We start from the raw sequence: 18642 nt of genomic DNA on the forward strand, positions 1-18642 counted from the left end.
GTCATCACTCACCATGTCATTTGACAGCCAAAAAAAAAAAAAGAAAAAAAGAAAAAAAAAGAAAAAAGCAGTCATGTTTCTTTATTGCCTGGTTTGATTTTTGTTTTAAGCATCTCCCTAGTCCTCTGCGAGTGCTACAATAGTTTGCAGTTGGCAAGGTTAGTGTTTCTGTACATAGGGTGGGACAAACCTCCTCCTAGCACTGAGCCAAATACTCTACTCTCAATGAGATGAGAAAGTGCTGAGGCAGAGAGCTTAGCTAATGTACACCTTGTTGTGGCTGTCTCTCTGTGTCCTGGTGACCTTGTGCTTTACCTGGAACCAGGCTATGCTTCCTGCAGTGACCGGTTGATGTGACTACCCCTGCCTCAGATACAGCACCGCCTCCTCTCTGCCTGTGCTGCCTGCCAGCCTGCAATTCCCAAGACATCTCCTGTGAGCCCCAAGACTGTGTAGGCCTCCTTGTTCTGTATCTACCATTTTGAGCTGCAGATACACAGTGTGTCTGGCTGCCTTCTTCTTCTGCCTTCTTTCTTGCATCCTCTGCACTGAACAGATCATTGCTTAGAGAGGGAAAAAACTGTTTACTTCCGTGCTTACAGCAGAACACTGAACTGATGTCTGGTGCTCCCTGCTGTGGACCTCTTTGCTCTGGGCTTCACAGCAAATAAGTCACCTTGATGCCAATATTTGTCCCTGTTTCCCGATGCAATGCATAAATCACGCTGCTGTTCCTTATCTGCTCATAGCGCTTGCTTAATGGGTAGCTCTGCTGCTTCAGCAGGGAATTAGCTAGAACAACATTACTGTGATAAAGTAAGGGGAGTAAGCATCCATCAGAGGGTCAATTAGTAATGCTAAAGAGGAAGCTCTGAAATAACTCAAACAGTAATACATTAGTTCTTACACACAAGTTCAGAACTGCAGCTAGGTGAGTACAAAATGAGGGAAAGAACAAATAATCGGGGGTGCATTCTTTTTTAGATACGTGCCAAAACCTCCCTTTAGTAACGATATCTCTCATGGCCCTACTAGCTTTCATCTCTAAGCTCTTTAGATGTTATCAGTAGTCCCATTTAAAGAAGCTGGGTTTGAAGCCAACCCTCTGTGCTTATCAATGAAGGGCAAAGTTTGGCATACCGACACCAAACAGGAAACCTTTAATTTCAAACACTCACAGTCCAACACGTTTCCCACTCTCACTGCAGTGAAGCAACACTCCATTTGCACCCCGTGCAGCACTGAGAGGCTCCCCTAGCACTGGGGTTCCTTTGCAGGGCATGGAGGGGAGCCAGGGATAGCTCTGATGTGCTGCAAACCAGTGTGCATTCAGTGACTACAAAGCAACACCAGCTCCTATTTCATGAGAGTCTGGCTAGAGAGCTGTAAATCTGCCTAAATGGTGTTTTACAGGCACTGCTGAGAATTTCTTTTATATGGAACCTTCATCATTTCATTACAAGGATTTCAAGTGACAATATTACACTAAGTACACACAGATGACAGTATGCAGTTGGTGTTGTGATGCTGAAATGCAAACAAAGAGTTGCCCAAGAACAGTAATGTCCCCTAGAAATGCAATACCCACCAACAGCTTTGCTGCAGGAACAGTGGAGAAGGTGAGGATATCAGTCGGAAGAGCATCTCATGAAGAGTGGGAGATTGACAACATAGTTCAGGTTAGGATATACTTTCTGTGAGAGGGTGCTGAAATTTAACCCCCCCAAAATTTGGAACTCCTTAGCCTTGCTCCAGCACCAAAGCCATTGCAATTACCCCCTTGCTGACAAGGGTTGTCTTCTTTAATGCTGTTTATTAATATTTTAAGTCAGAACCCTCTTCACTCTCAGACCCTTTAGGTATTTAAATGATCTGAAATTTAATTGCTAATCCAGTAGACTACAAGAGCAAAATCAGGAGTTTAATTTCCAAGCTACCCCACGATTATTATTCATTGCCCAAAAACATCATTAACACAGCATCAAGAGTGACACACCAATGCCTTGTAACCTCCCAAATTGTCAAATGCACGTACATTTAAATGGCTGAACACCAGGAAATTGAGAGTTATGGTAAAATCAATGGGTGCTCTGGAATTGAGTGAGATCCACCACTGCTGTAAAGTACTGGTGATTCCAATGATCATAACTGAATTACCCCAGTGTATGCCAGCTGAGGAGCTGATGCTTGTTTTTCCATTGATGGCCATCTGTCTATGACAAACAGAGTCTAAAGCACAGTAGTCTCTAAATGCCTGGAAACTTGAAAATCAAACAAATCCAGTTGTGGTTAGATTCTTGTGACAATTACACTGAGAGAGCAAAGTATACTGGAGTGCTTTGGGTTCAGGTCCTTGTTAGCAATAGTAAAAACAAGCACACGACAACTTTGAGTACTTCTATAAATAGCTTCAGTGGGAAACGTGGTATCTGTGCTGAGGCATCAGCCTTGGAAATATTTATGAATTGTCAATACTGCTTCTAAAGATGCAAGACGCACAAAAAATTAAGTCAAGCATCATAAGTCACTTAGAAGAAAACAAATGGGAAACTAATCAGAGTACATCTGGTCAGCAACTCTGCAAATACAGAAAGAGCCATATATCACTGCTGTTTGCAAGAGGAAAATTAATAGACATTTATTGCTGAGGGGTTCAAACAAGCAGATTTGTCCAGCCGTTCTGGGCACACAGGCAACAGTTCTGCAGTGCTGTCTGCTCTGGTGAGTTACTGCAGCTGGGCTGTGAACAGCCAGGTCTATTCCAATGAGCTGCTCACCGTAGCAGGGCTGCCACAGGCATGGACTTCACAGGTTAGGCAGCGGCGTGCTCCCAGCTCCAGCCCTGCTGGTGCTCTGTGGCTAGACCCAAACAGGTCCTCTCAGGAATTCATTACCACTCAATGAAGACCTGCTAATTCCTGCATGCTCAGAGATGCCTCAGCATTGTGTGATGTTTAAAATCACTTTCTTATTACTTATCATTTTCTGCTGTGAGTGGCTTAAGAATCATCTCCTAACAAAGCAATGAAGAAACATGTGGGAAGCCATGCTGTCTTTCTCATTTTGAATGCGTGCATTCATTTTTTCTTGCACAGCTTCCTGGTATGGTTTCAAAGCTGCTCTCTGGGCAGCAGCTTTTAGCCATACCAGCATTTTCTTCTCCCCATTTTCCCAGTATCTCTGCTGAGATGAACATTTTGAATCTCAAGGGACAGGGAAGAGGCTGGAGGGACCCAGGGAGATATTGGTGGAGTGTATGGGAACTCTTAAGTCACAGCCTGAACCACTGATTGATCACCTGAGGCAAGCACTGAGTCAGCCATGGAGCACAGGTGAAGGCGATTCAGCTGTGTGATGGAAGGGGTGGAGCCTGGCTGCACCTCTCCTAGACCCCATTTAAGGGCTGACTGCCACTGAGAAAGGGTCTTTCACTGGAGTTCCCTTCTCTTTGAAGTCTTTCCTGTAAACCTATCTCTTCAGATACAGGTGAGCATTCATTCCCTGTTTGCTTCTTTTCCTGTTTTGCCACAATAATCTTTTCAGCTGTAATACCAACTGTAACAGTGGAGGGATGTTGCGCTCTACTGAAAGCCCAGCTAATGTTGATATGCCTCTAAGGAGAGAAGAAGGGGGAAGAAAAAAAAGTGAGATTTTGGTTTACCCCTTTTTTTCCTCTCTCTTTAATAACATAATGTTTTTATTTGGAGTACTATCAGAAAATGAGGGTATTGCTAAGCCCTGCTCCCCAGCCTTACCAATGAGATGATAGAATCATTAAGGTTGGAAAAATCTTCTACAGTCATTTAGTGTATCTGTCCACCTGCCACCAGAATTGCTCACTAAACCTCAGTGCCCCTTCCACACAGTTCTTGAACATCTCTAGAGATGATTCCACCACCTCTTTAGGCAGTCTGTTTCTGTGCCCAACCACACTTTCTCAGAAGAATTATTTCTTAATATCCAACCTGAACCTCCCCTGGCACAACTTGAGGCCATTCCCTCTCATTCTATTGCGATTACCTGGGAGCAGAGGCTGATCCCCACCTCACCACAGCCTCCTTTCAGGCAGTTGTAGAGAGCAATCAGGTTTTTCCCCTGAGCCTCCTCTTCTCCAGACTGAACAATCCCAGCTCCCTCAGCTGCTCCCTGTAAGACTTGTGCTCCCTCACAGACCCCTCATGGTTCTGTTGCCCATCTCTGGACACACACTGAGACCTCAGCATCCTTCTTGTAGTGAGGGGTCCAAAACTGAACACAGTATTGATGGGTGCACATGACCCTCACCGGGTTCCCATTGCTCAGATACCTCTGGGAAGTGCAAGACAACCCCTCACTATCAAATGCTGAAGAGATTGTCCTTTCTCATTCTGCAGTCTCTCACTTCTTTTATTTCTCCATTTAAATCAATGTTTTCTACCATTTCCCTTTGCTGTGTGTTTAACCTTAGTTTTAAACATTAGCTATACTACTTCTAAAAACTCCTCCCTTTACAATCTTCCCAAGTTTGCAGCAGTCAAAACGTAATGAATTCAGGTCAGATGAGCACTTGGAGACCCACAGTTTGTGATGCAAATCGAGGGCCTTGAGAACAGCCTCCATGCTACAACCGCTACTGCAGTTGGCACTAATCAGCAAACATCTAATCAATGGGAACAGTAGAACATTCATGTGTGAGAGATATTATCTTGGCATATAAATAATGAAAGCTTCTAAAGCGCTCCCAGATGTTGGAAACAAGATTCCTTCTGGGCATGTGAAGAATTTGCTTAGGGGAAAACATAGCCGCCATGCAAAAATAGAGAGCTGTTACAGTCTGATGAAGTTCTGTTTATGAGAAAGTACCACTGAAAAAAGGAAAGGCGTACCACTGAAAAAAGGAAAGGCATACCTCCATGGCTTGAATCAGCTGAGGCTGAGCTTCCATCTGCCAGACACCTGTAAAGCAGACAACTGGCTTCTTCTGGGGTATGCAAGTGATATTGCCAGTTGATTATCTTTCATACAAAAGAGGTCCCGCTTTTTCACAATTGTCAATTATCCAGTTTACAATCAGTTTTTCAATATGCTCTGGAATCTAGGCTTCTCTGAGAGAAAGGAGCTTTTTATCTTCTATAATGACAGCTAATTCCATGAGATATGACAAAAAAAAGGAGAAAGAACAATTAACAATTAATCATTTCTCATGAGAAACTTGTTTAATTCATACTCTAGGGAAGTAAAATTTTTAACTCCAATAGTGAATGATGTAACTTTAGTGAGAAAACCAAAATTTACAGAAAACTGTGGAGAATTGTCTCAGCCCTTTGGCAATCAGGATATAATTCCTTCACAAAGGAAGTCTTGCTTAAACTCTCCATTCTTGCTGAGGACACCAGTCCAGCTGATTCAATGCAGCCACTCACTGAAGTGTATTACTCAGGGGAGCACAGACCAACAAATAGACTGACAAGTGCTCCTTGCTAATACAAACCTTATGTTGATAGCTAAGTAATTTTAACAGAGCCAATTTCATCTGCAAGTATTAAAAATATGACCAGCGCAAGTCCATCTCAAGGCATTGGTGACCAAAAATAAACTATTTTCTAACCTTTTATGTACAACTTAAGAAAAATGGCAGCCATCACCACCCAGGCCCCAATGGGCCTCAGAGACCCTACCAGGGCTGTTAGCGTTATTTTGTCGATATCTGCTCAATATCATGTGCCAGCACAGAGACGAGCTTCAAGTGATGTGATTTAGCTTTAAAAGCCTCTGCATGATTACTTGTCAAAAAGCACGATGACCTTCATGATTACAGCAGCTGGGATTTGTTAGAGCATAATGTTTTTTCCCTACAAGCCAACAAATTACCAGGTAATCATTTTCACATTGTTAGATGACATTAAATGCATGAAGTTGTTGACTTTTGTCAGTCTCTTTCTATACTGGAGAACAATGGAACAAATAAATGGGAGTTCTCCATTTTTCTCCCAGAGCTGTACAGGTAGGGTTCATCTGCCAGTTGAAAGGGTTGAACTGCAACCGAAAATAGGATGGTGGAGCAATGAAGGTGGGATGGGACATGACTCAAATTGGTGAAATGGGTTGTTGTGGGACCCATCTAATCTAGTGCTCTGGGTTAGGGTCTTGTGTACTTGTTTAATTTAATTGTTGTCCAGCATTCTGCTTAAATTCCTGGAAGAAAGCTTTGAGAAAATGGGTTTGAAAGAGGGAACCCAAGTATTTTATTAATTCCAGTTCAATACCTATATTGCTGTTCCCCAGTAGTGCTACCATTTGCATTGTCAGCTATTTGTGATGAATTTATGCAGTGCCTAATATGATAGGGAGCTCATCCCTGAAAATTGCCAAATGGACATACTCTTAGCTCCACATACTGGAGTTTTAGCAGGTCTTGGAAGTTGATGTTGTTCTCACACTTCCAGTAGCTGGGGTGTTATAAAGAACACTCAAAGAGAGCTGCAACCAGACCCCATAGAGTTATATGCACAAGCTTTGTGTTTTCTGGAATCTGCAGTGACTAGCGAGGGAGAGTTTATGATTTGGAATGTCTTTACTTGGGCTTGATTTGTAATTCCAAATCCATTTTGTCACCTCTTGATGTCAACTTCTCCTATATTTCACTGTAATTATGAAGCCATTAGTTACTACTAAATCCTTGCTTTCTCCAAGCAGTAGATACCTAATGTAGCAAAAGTAATAGAGTTTTGTCAAATAGAAATAAATCTCCAGCATTCTCTTGAAATTCAGCGCATCATGAGCAGATGTTCACTGCACGGGACTTATTTCAGTGGTAATTTGTGTCAGAGCCTTCCTGCAGGGCTCTGGGCAACTTACTTAAACCTCTCTGTCCTTGTTTTCTCACATCAGGTAGTCACAATACTTGTCTCACAGAAGAAGTATGTGCTCTAAACAATATTTGGAAAGCGCCAGGAGGCTCTGTGAAGGAATATAATTGTAAATTAATGTGTGTATTGTCAGCACCTCCTCCAAAATTCTGTAAGTCAACTTCTATGTGCCCCATCACAGGAGTCTGAATGTGCACTGTCCCTTGGAAGAAATGACATCTGTATGGTTTGCTAATCATCTGTTGTGCAAAAAAGTAAATAGTGCATAATGGTGTAGAGCTTGGGAGTGTGTCATGAGTGTTTTTCTTTGCTGCAATAATCTGTCAGTGGCAAGGAGACCTCAGCACTGGTTTTAAGACTGGAAAAATATTTGTTAATGAAGTTTGTATTTTTCTAGCCCAAATTCTGAAGACCTGGAGTGCAGAGGATGATCAGAGTGTGAAAGGACAATGGAACCTGTACCAAGACTTCAGCAAGAGAGACGGGATGGGACAGCCAGATGCTGGAGACCCTGTTTCAGCTTCACACGGCCACTTGCTGTAGTCCAGACTACAGACCCACAAGGCATGCCCAGCTTCCACTGGTACTGTCACAGCTGTTAGAACTGCAGGATCACCTCAGTCACCAAGGGCCCTGGTTTCAATGAAGATGGAAGCCAGATGTGGGACAGACAGGAGGTGGGCTGCCTGTCCAAGGCACGTTCATCCTGCGAGCAGGAACTCCCAACAAGCTGATGATACATTTATTCCCTAATTCCTCACCTAATGCTGAAACAGCAGCAACTTCCGTACCTCATAAGAGAAAACAAAGCATAATGAGGAAAACCAAAACAGGCTGATTTAGTTATATTGGCCAGTTTTATTGGCAATGACCAAGGAAACTGATATATGCCATATTGCAGATGAACTTTTATCTGCTGCTTTAATAGGAGAACTTCATTGTGCTGAAAGTCCCTTTCCTAGAGCTGTGATTCACAGACATCCTGTGCAGCTGGGGACATATTATGGATCTGAATTGAAAGGACACCCTAACTGTGGTTCTGCATGCAGTTTTGACATGAAAATTTGTCATTTTGAAATAATTGTCTGAGTAGTCTGTTCAGCCTATCTCTGCCCCTTACCCAGCACATTGTGTTTGGAAGGGGAAGATACGGGTGAAGCCATTTCAGAAACAAGCCCTAACTTTTGTGTACTTCCATTTCCTTTCTAGAGCTGGGTAATTTAAAGTGACACATTGAAAAAAAATACAGTGTTTTATCAGCTCTCTGTTCAAGCAGGTGGTGCTGTATTTTGTATAAAGGACAGTGGTTAATTTAAGATTCCTACCATAGCAGCAATTCTAAATGACAGCATTTGTATTAGAAGAGCTGCTCTTCCTAGCAGCGCTGTTATAAAAATACTGAAACAGTGGTGATATTATTATAGATCTGCTCCAGTAACAAAAGTTCTACTGTAAGAAATTCTCTGATTTAGAAAATCCTTGCCATCTTTCACCAGTGATAAATGTTCCCTTGGTTTCCATGCTGCTCCCATTGAATCCTTGTGACTGGAAGAATTCACAAGCAAGCAGCTGTGCACAGTACAAGTGCAACATGTTGTAGTGGCTTCAGCAGGAGCCTTTGGGTGGCAGGATCTGGCTTGAAGCAATATGCAGGGTAGCAGAGGGAGAGAAAACAGCTGGGAGCTAGCCTGCATTTTCCAAAAGCCTTTTGTGCCTCACTGCTCAGAGCAGTGTGCATGGGGGCAGGAGGGATGTCCTCCCGCTTCCCCCAGAGCACCCAGGCAGGGCAAGGCTCTCTGCTTGGGAGAAGAGCTGAAAGCATGAGTCAGGAGGATCATGAACGTGCTGTTAGTCTGCTCCTGATGTTGATGGCTTCCCCATTGCTGGTGATTCAGCAATAATGAGTGGTGTAGGCTGGGGCTGGAAAGGGTACTTCATTCCTTCTCCCTGTCCACTCCCTGGTGGTAAAGCTGGGGCTGGCTGAGCTCCCCCTGGTAAGGTGGCTTATGAAGTTGTCCTCCTCCAGCCATGGGTTTGCATTTTAGAAGTCTATTTGTGTACAAATGAAACATTATTAACTTCAATTCCACCACATAGATATTAGCATTTCCAATGGAATCGGAAGCCACAGCCCGTAAGAGCCATTTCTACTCTCCTGAGTTTTGTGGTGGGGTGTGGAGCAGTTCACACCAATGTGCTTGTGGCAGGCCAAGCACACACACTGCTGGGCTGAGTGAGGGGCTGAGAAACTGGTGACAAAGTTCATTCGTCCTTTCTCCTTGTGTTGCATCTAAGTGCTCTTTTAATTACTCTAATGTTTTTGTCTTGTGACATTGCCTCACTGGTCACCTCACTCTCCAATTACTGCTTGTGTAAGGAAATGCTTCTTGACATTGCCCTCAATTTCTTTTTACTTTATTTCCATTTTGCTTATCTGTGACAGAATGAAAGTATGGACCAAGGCTGAAATTAGCCATTAGGATTTTTACATACTTTAATTAGTATTCTTTTAAGAAAACTCATTTCTTTCTCTTTTTTTTTTTTAATTCTACTCCATACAAGCCAGTTGTTTCTAGCCTCACAGGCTTAATGTCTTAATTTTCAAATTAACCTTCTCAATTCTTTTCTGAATATTTCTGGTGCCGCAGTAACTTCCTTATAATATGGTGACAAGGAATTAATGAGTAATTTATTTCATTTTCATCTGTTGATATTTTGCTGGTCTATACAGGAAACAGTGTTTCTTTTGAAATAAATACTGCTGTTGCCTACCTGGGATCTGTTGTGGACGGGAGCTAAGTTTAGCTGCACGCTGCTGGGTGGTGAAGAGAAAATTTAAAACCAGGCACTGTGACCAGTCTGAGAAGCAGGTGTAGAACACTGGATGTGGATCACTCTGCTCTTTGCATGTCACCCCCTCAGAGTTTGCTGTGTGCTTGAGAAGCGTTTTGTGGGGAAACAATCAAATTGAATTTTGCAGAGTTTATCCCTGTGGGTTTTTCATACCTTTCCTATTCCACAAACCTTAGCTCTTGTGTCTCTCAGTGACCCCAGAGCTCGTGTGAGAAGTGAGGCTCCAAGGGAGGCAAGGGTCAGGGAGGGGTGCAGGAGCGGTCACCATCCAGAGGCTTGGTTTTCCTAAAGTCACTCTTCCTCTCTATACTTCAGGGACAAGAGAACAGGGAGAATGGAGATCAAGGGAGAAGGGATCTCCTTCCCATCACAGTCCACCTAGAGTTATTCTCTGAGGAGTAGTCCCTCCATTAATTCATCAAGTGGCATCTCAATGAGTTTTCTTACTCTCTTGCTGACTTCCATGGTGCAGATCAGGTTAGACTTGCTTCAGCAGTGGGGAATTGGCCAACTGTAATTAAAAATGATTGTCAGTTGACACCAAGGCTTCACGTTATTAGTTTAAATGAAGATACTTTCCATGGACAATGATCCTTGCATACCTTAGCACAAGCTATTGCATGCAATTAGCTTGCAGGAAAAAAAAAAACATGCTAAAGAAAATATCAACCAGGAAAACACTGGCATCCATGCCCTCCTTCAGTAGGAAAAAGTGCATCCCACAAACCCAGGTTGGCTTTCTGCTGAAACAGAAACCATATGCAGGACCTAGTGAGCTTCCAAGGCCAGGACAGTTGGGATGTAAGCAGCTCAGGCTCACTCTTGGCTAAATTACTAAAATCACAGCTTTTGCTTTAGCACATCTCTCAGCTCTTTCCCAGTTGAATAGTCAGCATTGTTTGTAGTCAGAGTGGCTTCTCCAAGGCTGGGTTAACTATGTCAGTGTCATTTCTGATGCATGTTTGTCCAAACTGTTCATCAGCACCTTTCATGATGAGGACCCCACCACATGCCCAGGCCATCTGCTCCAGCACTTTCTGTAGGCCTGCTCTTACAAAGTGCTTTCTAATGTCTAGCTTAAGTTGTCCTTGCTGCAATTTAACTCCATTTTTTCTTATTCTGTCACAGCAGGTACAGTACAGCATTTTTTCCAGCTTCTCACAAGTCATGTTTTCAAGACCTTTGATTATTATGACTGTCTTCTTTCCTTTCTTTCCCTCACATCTTTCTTGAAGCCCAGTTCTCAAACCTGAACATGGTTTTCCTCTAGTACTGAGAGGAAATGAACTTTCTATTTATTTCATTTAATCTAATTTACTGCCCATGCTCTGGTTTGGGGAAAGGCTTCTTTCCTGATATTTTTTTAAAACTTATGCTGGATAATACAGATATCACTATCAAAAGAGTATAAGCTAGTGCCTGGCAGCCACAAGGATGAGGTGAGACCTGAGAAGAGCAAAATCACATCCTTTCCACTCATTATCATCCATCTTCTGCAATAACCAAACACATCTTCAACCCCAATCTTACTGAGCCCACGGCTTGTTGGGGAACAAACTATGCCAAAGGGAATAAGCAACTCATAGTTTGCATTAATTTACCAAATGCAAATCAGTGCTGTGAGCTATAACTAAATAGTGCTTCTACCATTCCACTGCCTGTGCTGTATAAGAAATTCACCATGTAACTATACTGGCTGCAGCTCTTCCCCAGCAATATGGAATCATTAAGAAATCTTATAAAAAAGGAGCATGTGTAAGATACCATGGGGCTTCCATTAAGCATAAAGCTACCTCAAAACCTCTCTAGGTGGAGGGTATTACTGGAGTGAGTCACCAACCAGAACGTAGAAATGCCTCAGCAACTCCAGTTCTGCACTGGATCTTACATGCACACATACACACCTATATATTGTACCTTTCCCAAATATCTCAACGTTAGAAAAAGATATTTATTTTCCACTTCAAAGGACTTTTACTGGTACTTTTTGTGTCTCTGCACAAGGATGTATCTGACCTAGCATGTCCCCAGCAAACTTCTTTAGTATAAGACAGGAATTCTGTCTACTACATACAATAGCATCAGTGATAAGGTAGCTGGAAGAAATGTTATATGTGACACATCAAATACCTTGCCACTTATATATCAGGAATCAGACACCTAGGATCATCTCACCAGAAAAGCTGTATACCATTAGGTCTGTGGTGCGTTCCATAAAAATTTCTGGATGCAAGAGCATGGAAGAAGGATTCTTAAATAATAATAATAATAATAATAAAAGAATCAGTGAAGAAAATCCATTCAAATAATTTTGGTGGTGAGTACAAATGAGACATATCGAAGTAATTATCTCCTTCCTCTGTGTTTTATACACTAGTACAATCTGAGGACATGGTCTATGGCAATAAGTAAGAGCACTAGAACAGCTGTATTATAGTACCAGACAGTTTATGCGTACTTTTGCAGAGAGAAGACTGCAGATAAAATGAATACAGTACTAGGCAAGTTACAAGTCAATACAGAATTCTTACAGCAAAGTTATATATGTATAGTGGCTCCCACATGAAACAAATTCTTCCCATGTTGCCCATGTAATTCAGCTGCCTTTAGTTCTAAATTGCCACTTTCAAGAACAAAATGGAGCAGTACTTCTGTGGGTAGTGGATGTTTTTCTGCTTCTTCACTGCAAGTACAACAACAGGCCACCATTTTTGCTGAGCTAGCTGTTTCCTCGCTTAGTCAAGTCTCTATGTTTTTATTGGCAGAGCTATATTGCAGATTTTAGGAGCCACAAGGAGCAAATCATGCTTTAGATTCTATAACATAAATGTTAAATAGTTCTGTGCTGAAATACACTGTGGGTGCAATTAGATGTCTTTGCCATGCCCAAATAAGTAAACACAGATCTTGGCTGTTCACCCAAGATCCTGAGGAAGCCTGCACAGCACAGGGTTATTCATGTGGGGCAGCAATGCAGTGTAAGCCAAACCAGGAACAACTCAGGGGCTCCCACTGATTTGGCAGGGCAGTAGATGGGTCAGCCCTGCTCCACACCCTACCAACAACACGAGCAGCAGCTGGTGGCCTCATTTCCCAGCCTGGCAGAGGATTCTGAGTTTGGCTGGAGCTGTGCTAGTCCTCATGTTAGTGCTGGTGCTGCAGTTCCTGCAACTGTACTGAGGACACAAGAGTTTTGTATAGATTATCAGCATTTCCCACGTGGACAGCCCATGTGGCTTGATGATATTTTCTTCGCCTATTTCAGAGTCGTCTCAGATGGGAATTACAAAAGTTTCCAGAAATGTCCCAATTTGGAGACATTTTATCACAGACTCTAACTTACTGCCACTGAAATCACAGTTGCCTGCAATCTCAAGTGTAAGTTCTCTTTTCAAGAAAACTGAGGTTCTTGTGTTCTTGTCAGAGTTCTGAACAGCTTACCTGCAGAAGGGATCCCTATGGCACCTTTGCCATCCAAAGACTTAAGGTACCTTAGAATTAGTCACAGACATTTCAGCTGCAATATTCTTTTTCCCTGAGGAGGAGTCTATGAGGAGTGGGGTTTTCTCAAGGTCTCTCACTCCCCATTAAGGCGCTGCCTTCTTTTTTGGTATGCTTCATTTTAAAATGAAACATTCAACACATGTTTTAGGAATGTTGTCATAGTTATTCTTATCTCTTTCCTCAGCAGAGGCAAATCACTTATAAACATTTCCAGCTTCACTCCCCTTTGCTTAGATTAACAAACTGACCAGTACATCACTGCTCTCAGTGATAAGCTTCGCTGCAGTTCAGGACAGAGTCTCTCCTTCCATGAGAGTATTATCAGACTGAAAGCCTGGCGGTGTATTACACAGTTTCTTTGTCTCTCTGTAATGCTTTTTCAACATGAGTCAGTTTTCTGGCAGTGAGTCACCTACAAGTGCTGAAGAGTCACACAAAAAATATACATATATTTTGCTTAATGCTGAAAGCTATTCCATCAACTCTCACAATTTTGTCCCCAGTCTCCCATGATCTGGGTTGGTTTTAGATTTTTTGAAAGGGATAGCTATCCCAATTTCTTTTCTTCAGAACTTGTGACATTTCATCAGTCTGTCTTGCTTCCATTACTTCTGAGGAGGTGGAAGAGAACTTCTGGAGGAGGAACTGCCTGCCATGTCAGTGCAAGCTGCACATACCAGGGAATTTGGTTATCTACCTCCATCTACCTTTTATGGATTCTGTGGGTGCCTCCTTGATAATCTTCTGGACATCCTTTTTCTTGCTTATATATCATAGAATCAATCATAGAATCATAGAATCACCAAGGTTGGAAAAGACCTAAAAGATCATCCAGTCCAACCGTTCACCTATTTCCAATAGCTCCCACTAAACCATGTCCCTCAACACAACATCATCATTAAAGGTGCCTGCTTCATTCCCAGCTGTTGTTTCTGTTGTCTATTTTCTGTAATTTTCTGCCTCAAATTCAGGCTTTGTGCTGTGAACTCAACTGTGCATATACGGCATAATCTCAAGAAAAAGAGGAGCTGCAAAGAGATGCTCAGAGGTAGCAGACAGAAGAAGGTGGTGTAAAGAAAAGTGGGTTTGTCTGGGATCAGAATTTCTAGAGAAACAGTAAGTGGGAATACGAGCTGATGTGAGTACAGGCTAGGCGAAGGAAGAGAAATGAAGTAAAGATTGTAGGAAGTAGAACAATATGAAACTCTTCTTGCCCCAGCTATGAGGTGAAGACAAGGAAAGTGCTCCAGCTGCCAAAAAAAAATATGTGTTTTTGTTAGGATGTTTCAGAGTGAGTGTTGACCTTCACCATCTATGTATATCTTGGAGGTGAGTAATGTCCTCCTGAAGACTTGAAAAAGGAGGTAAAAAAAAAAACCATGATGTTCTAACACATAGTTCTTTCTTTTTTTTTTTTTTCCAGTCCTAGTGGTAGTCAGGTTATTTAACATCGTTGTATTTGCACTTAGTGTTGTTGGCAGAGTGCTGAACAGGAAAAGAGATCAGATGCTGTCCTCCCCGTCCTTGTCTCATTCCACATTAACTTCGACAAGAAACAATGCCTACATAGGTTGAAGTAGCCCTTCTCTCATACAATGAGGATAAGGAGAACTGAAGTTCAGCTACATGACAAGGGGTGCCCGGACGCCCTTCCAAAGACCACTTCCTCAAGAGGAGAGAGCTCTCCTTGCACTCAGTATCACAACCTCGCACCGACAAGCCCTTTGTCATTAACTCACACTCTCTCTACTTCCATCTGCAGCTTACAGTGAGAGCTGCGGGTGCTGAGCACAGGTAGGCTGAGCCCTGTCCCACAGGAGCCGTGATGAACTCATGGTTTCCACCATGTCTAAATGAAAGTTACAGCCTGCAATAGCTTGGGCATCAGCATCAGCATGGTGAAGATGGTGAACAAAGATTATCTCGTATCTTACAGGCAGTGCCATCTGGTACAGATGTACATGTGGGAGATTAAACATGTAAAATCCAGCAGCGACAACAACAGCAACTAACATTTCCATAATAGTTCTTTCTTTCTTTCTTTTTTGAAGGAAAACACATTGACCATCTAATTTGGATTCATAAAGGAAACCTATTAATGAAAGGCTTCAAAGAACTGTCTCAGAACTTTTAATCAGTAGTTGTGATTTAGCATGGAAAAAAAGCAGAAGGGGTTGGGTGATGGGCTTTTATTGTTGTTTTTTGTAGTTTTTGTTTAAAGCAACTGACTATATGAAAGCGGGCTGGGTGAGGGAGCCCAGCAGGGAGCCTCTTCTCACCCACCTGGAGAAGAGGCCCCCTGAATGCTTGTTTTCATTATCATGGGCCTTTCTGGCTCTTCAAAACCCTTTCCACCGGTTGCCAAGGCAACCTAGAGCTGTATTGCGGCACACGGATGTTGCACATCAACTGGTGTGTTGCACTTAACTGAAATAAATAAGCAAATAAACATGAAAAATGGCCATGGGCCAAAGAAGGGCACTGTCTTTTATCATGGACATCTAACATTTATAGGGATTTCAAACAGTCTACTAGGCATATCAGCAAAGAGGTAGTTGATCAAAAAAGGAAAATGCATGCACACGCACAGCCAGTTCTTTTCATTTTAATGGGTCTTCTTACTTGAATAAGGTGAAAGGAATTGGATCTAGAATATGCAATCCCTCTTACAAGCTTTGAGTTATATTTTTATGCCATTCAATGCCTCTCAGCTGGGCCTTGTTTTTTGGCACATCTCTGCTCCTACTTCAGCTTCAGCATTGGCAACTGTGTTTTCCCACCAGACCTGGCCACCATCCAAGCTACCAGAGGAGCTGTGAAGCACTGAAAAAATAACCTGAACAGTCAGTTCTGCAAATTCCAGGATGCAGTTGCTCCTTGACTCTCACCTGAGTCACTTATGCGGTGGTGATACACCCCAAAGATGTGAGCAAAGACTACAGGTCTGACTCCTCAGTTTCCAAGCAGTATGAGAAACCAACCTGTGGAGAAAAATCACAGAACATCCAGAGTTGGAAGAGACCCACAAAGACCACTGAATCCAACCCCTTGTTCCACACAGGACTGCCCAAAATCCAAACCCAGTGTCTGAGATTGTTGTCCAAACACTCCTTGAACTGTGGCACTTGGGGCCACAATCACTGCTCTGAGGAGCCTGTTCCATGCCTGCCTTCTGGTGCAGAACCTGTCCCTAACCCTCAACCTGTCTTTCCCCTGGCACAGCTCCATTCTCTTGTGTCTGATCGCTGTCACACAGAGCAGAGCTCAGCGCTGCCCTCCGCTCCCTGTGAGGAGCTGCAGCCGCCATGATGCCTCTCCTCAGCTCCTCTGCTCTGGGCTGACCAAACACAGGGACTGCAGCTGCTCCTTATATCTGTATATCTGCAGTCCAGGCCCATCACCATCTTCATAGCCCTCCTTTGGTTGTTCTCTAATTGTTTTGTGTCCTTCTTACATTGTGGTGCCCAGAACTGCACACAGTGAAGGAAGGTGTCTGGGGAGATAACAGAGACTGTGCTTGAGGGTGAGGGTCAGCACCTGAAGCCATGCTAGTGAGGAGATGTGAGAAGAATGGCTTTCACTGCTGCTTGCATGAATCCCCTGGTGTTGAAGGGTAACAGCTGCATGACCCCTTTGGATCACTGGAGACCAGTCAAGGAAAAGCTTTGCCTCCCTGGGAATGTTTGTAGTAGGTCCAGCTAAGCAGGGCTGTAAAAATAGTTTTCCTTTAGACTCAGGAAGGGAGGTGCTGGCTGCAATTGCTGGTGGGGGAAGAGGGAAGGGAGTGGGGCGGAAAGCACTGCAATGAACAGCACACATTTCTCCAAGGTTTATCATGCCGTGCTGTGCTGTGCTAGCAGTCATCAGAGCAGGAGGCAGCACTAGGAGCTCAGAAGGGGCAAGTCAGCAAGCTGCATGTAGCTCCTGTGTGCTGGGTGTAGGTGTGAGGCAGGTTAAGCCAGCCAGGAGATGTGAGGGCTGGCTTTCCTCAGTAGGAGCCACAACAAACTTCTCTTGGCTTCAGTGGAGACTGTGTCTCCCTTAAGGTGAAGAAGAGGTGCCATACCACCCAACTGTGGTCATTTTGACTGCCTGTTCATACAAACTGTTTGCACATCAGCTAGAGGTATAGGCTCTCAGCCCCTCACCAAGTCCTCTTAGCGTTTCTGTGCAACATGTGTTGAATGGCAACACACATCAAAAGGCATTCCTCTGCCCTTCACCCCCAGGGCAGCCCATAGGTGTCTTTACTATTCTTGAAGTTCCTTTTTCTGAGAGGGTTAACGGTGTTTGCATCTCATATGACCTGCACTAGCATGGCTGTTAAGCTATTTTCATCTCCCAAGTGTTATTGATGTACATCTTGGTGCCAAATGCAGACACGCATGGATACATGTGTATGCACATGTTTGTAGAGACAGGTGTGTAATACTGTGTGTTGCGTTAGATATTTGTTTATCTAATACATATACACATTGATTATTTTGTTTTACAAATCTATATGCAAATATATAATGCCTTTAAAATGCATGTACACCTCTTAGATACACTAAACATGCCGGGAATTTGTTGAGGGCTGAGTCTTCAGATGATGTATTTGATTCTAGTTTATGTTTTTATTTCATTTTATTTTTTATGTCACCTGTTACCTGTTTATTTGGGACTTTCAAGTATGTAGCTATATATAGCTGCTGAAATGAGTGTAAACATCATTTAAAAATGGATCTCTTTTTGCAAGATCTGCAACTGCCACAGTCGTAAATACACAAATGAAAATGATGATCAGTCATGGGTGTACTGAAAATAAACTTATATAACTGTTAGAAACTCTGACTTGCCCAGAAGTATTTGAAGCTGATCACGGCAAATGCATCTCATGTAAACCAAAGACTGAAAAATTGGTTTATAATGAGGATTCCAAAATTCTTAAAATGTTCTCATCACAGTTAAATTCTAAAGCCTTAGAAGCAGATGGAGCATAAAAAAAATGCTGTGGGATAAACAACAGTGTGCACCCTATCTGGAGTTGAGTTTGGTTTTAGCATCTGCTTTTTGCCTGCATTACCCTCATTACTTCAAAGATGTGCTTGTCTCTCTCTGATACGTATCATGAAGACTCCCTGGGACTAATACCACCTCCATCCCTTTGTGAAAACTTCAGTTCTCAGAGGATTCCCGTAACTTATTGGTGTAGATGTGTTATAGTCTCTTTTTTAGCCTAATTTTCAGGATTTGATGCTGGCTTGCCAAGAGCTGTCCCATTGTTCATGATCGAGCACAGGGAGCAGCCTGCAGCCAAGGTAGTTCTCAAGCTACATCCTGGGTGATAGGTCTATGTCAGACCTGATCTTGTGCAAAAAGTGGAGCCTGATGTGCGGAGAACTTGCTTGCAGTCATATAGGAGAACAGAGAATTAAACCCTGCAGGCATTGTTAAA

At 42.9% G+C, this 18642-nt stretch overlaps 1 long non-coding RNA gene across 1 annotated transcript; it reads left to right on the forward strand.

The window, feature by feature from the left end:
- The first annotated feature begins 3414 nt into the window (after positions 1-3414).
- LOC109368298 lies at positions 3415-14232 on the forward strand. Its single transcript, XR_002116204.1, has 2 exons — positions 3415-3486; positions 7246-14232. It is a non-coding gene; the product is annotated as an uncharacterized LOC109368298 (long non-coding RNA).
- Positions 14233-18642: the final 4410 nt, after the last annotated feature.

Source organism: Meleagris gallopavo, chromosome 6 (genome assembly GCF_000146605.3).
Source record: "Meleagris gallopavo isolate NT-WF06-2002-E0010 breed Aviagen turkey brand Nicholas breeding stock chromosome 6, Turkey_5.1, whole genome shotgun sequence".
Taxonomy (NCBI): Eukaryota; Metazoa; Chordata; class Aves; order Galliformes; family Phasianidae; genus Meleagris; species Meleagris gallopavo.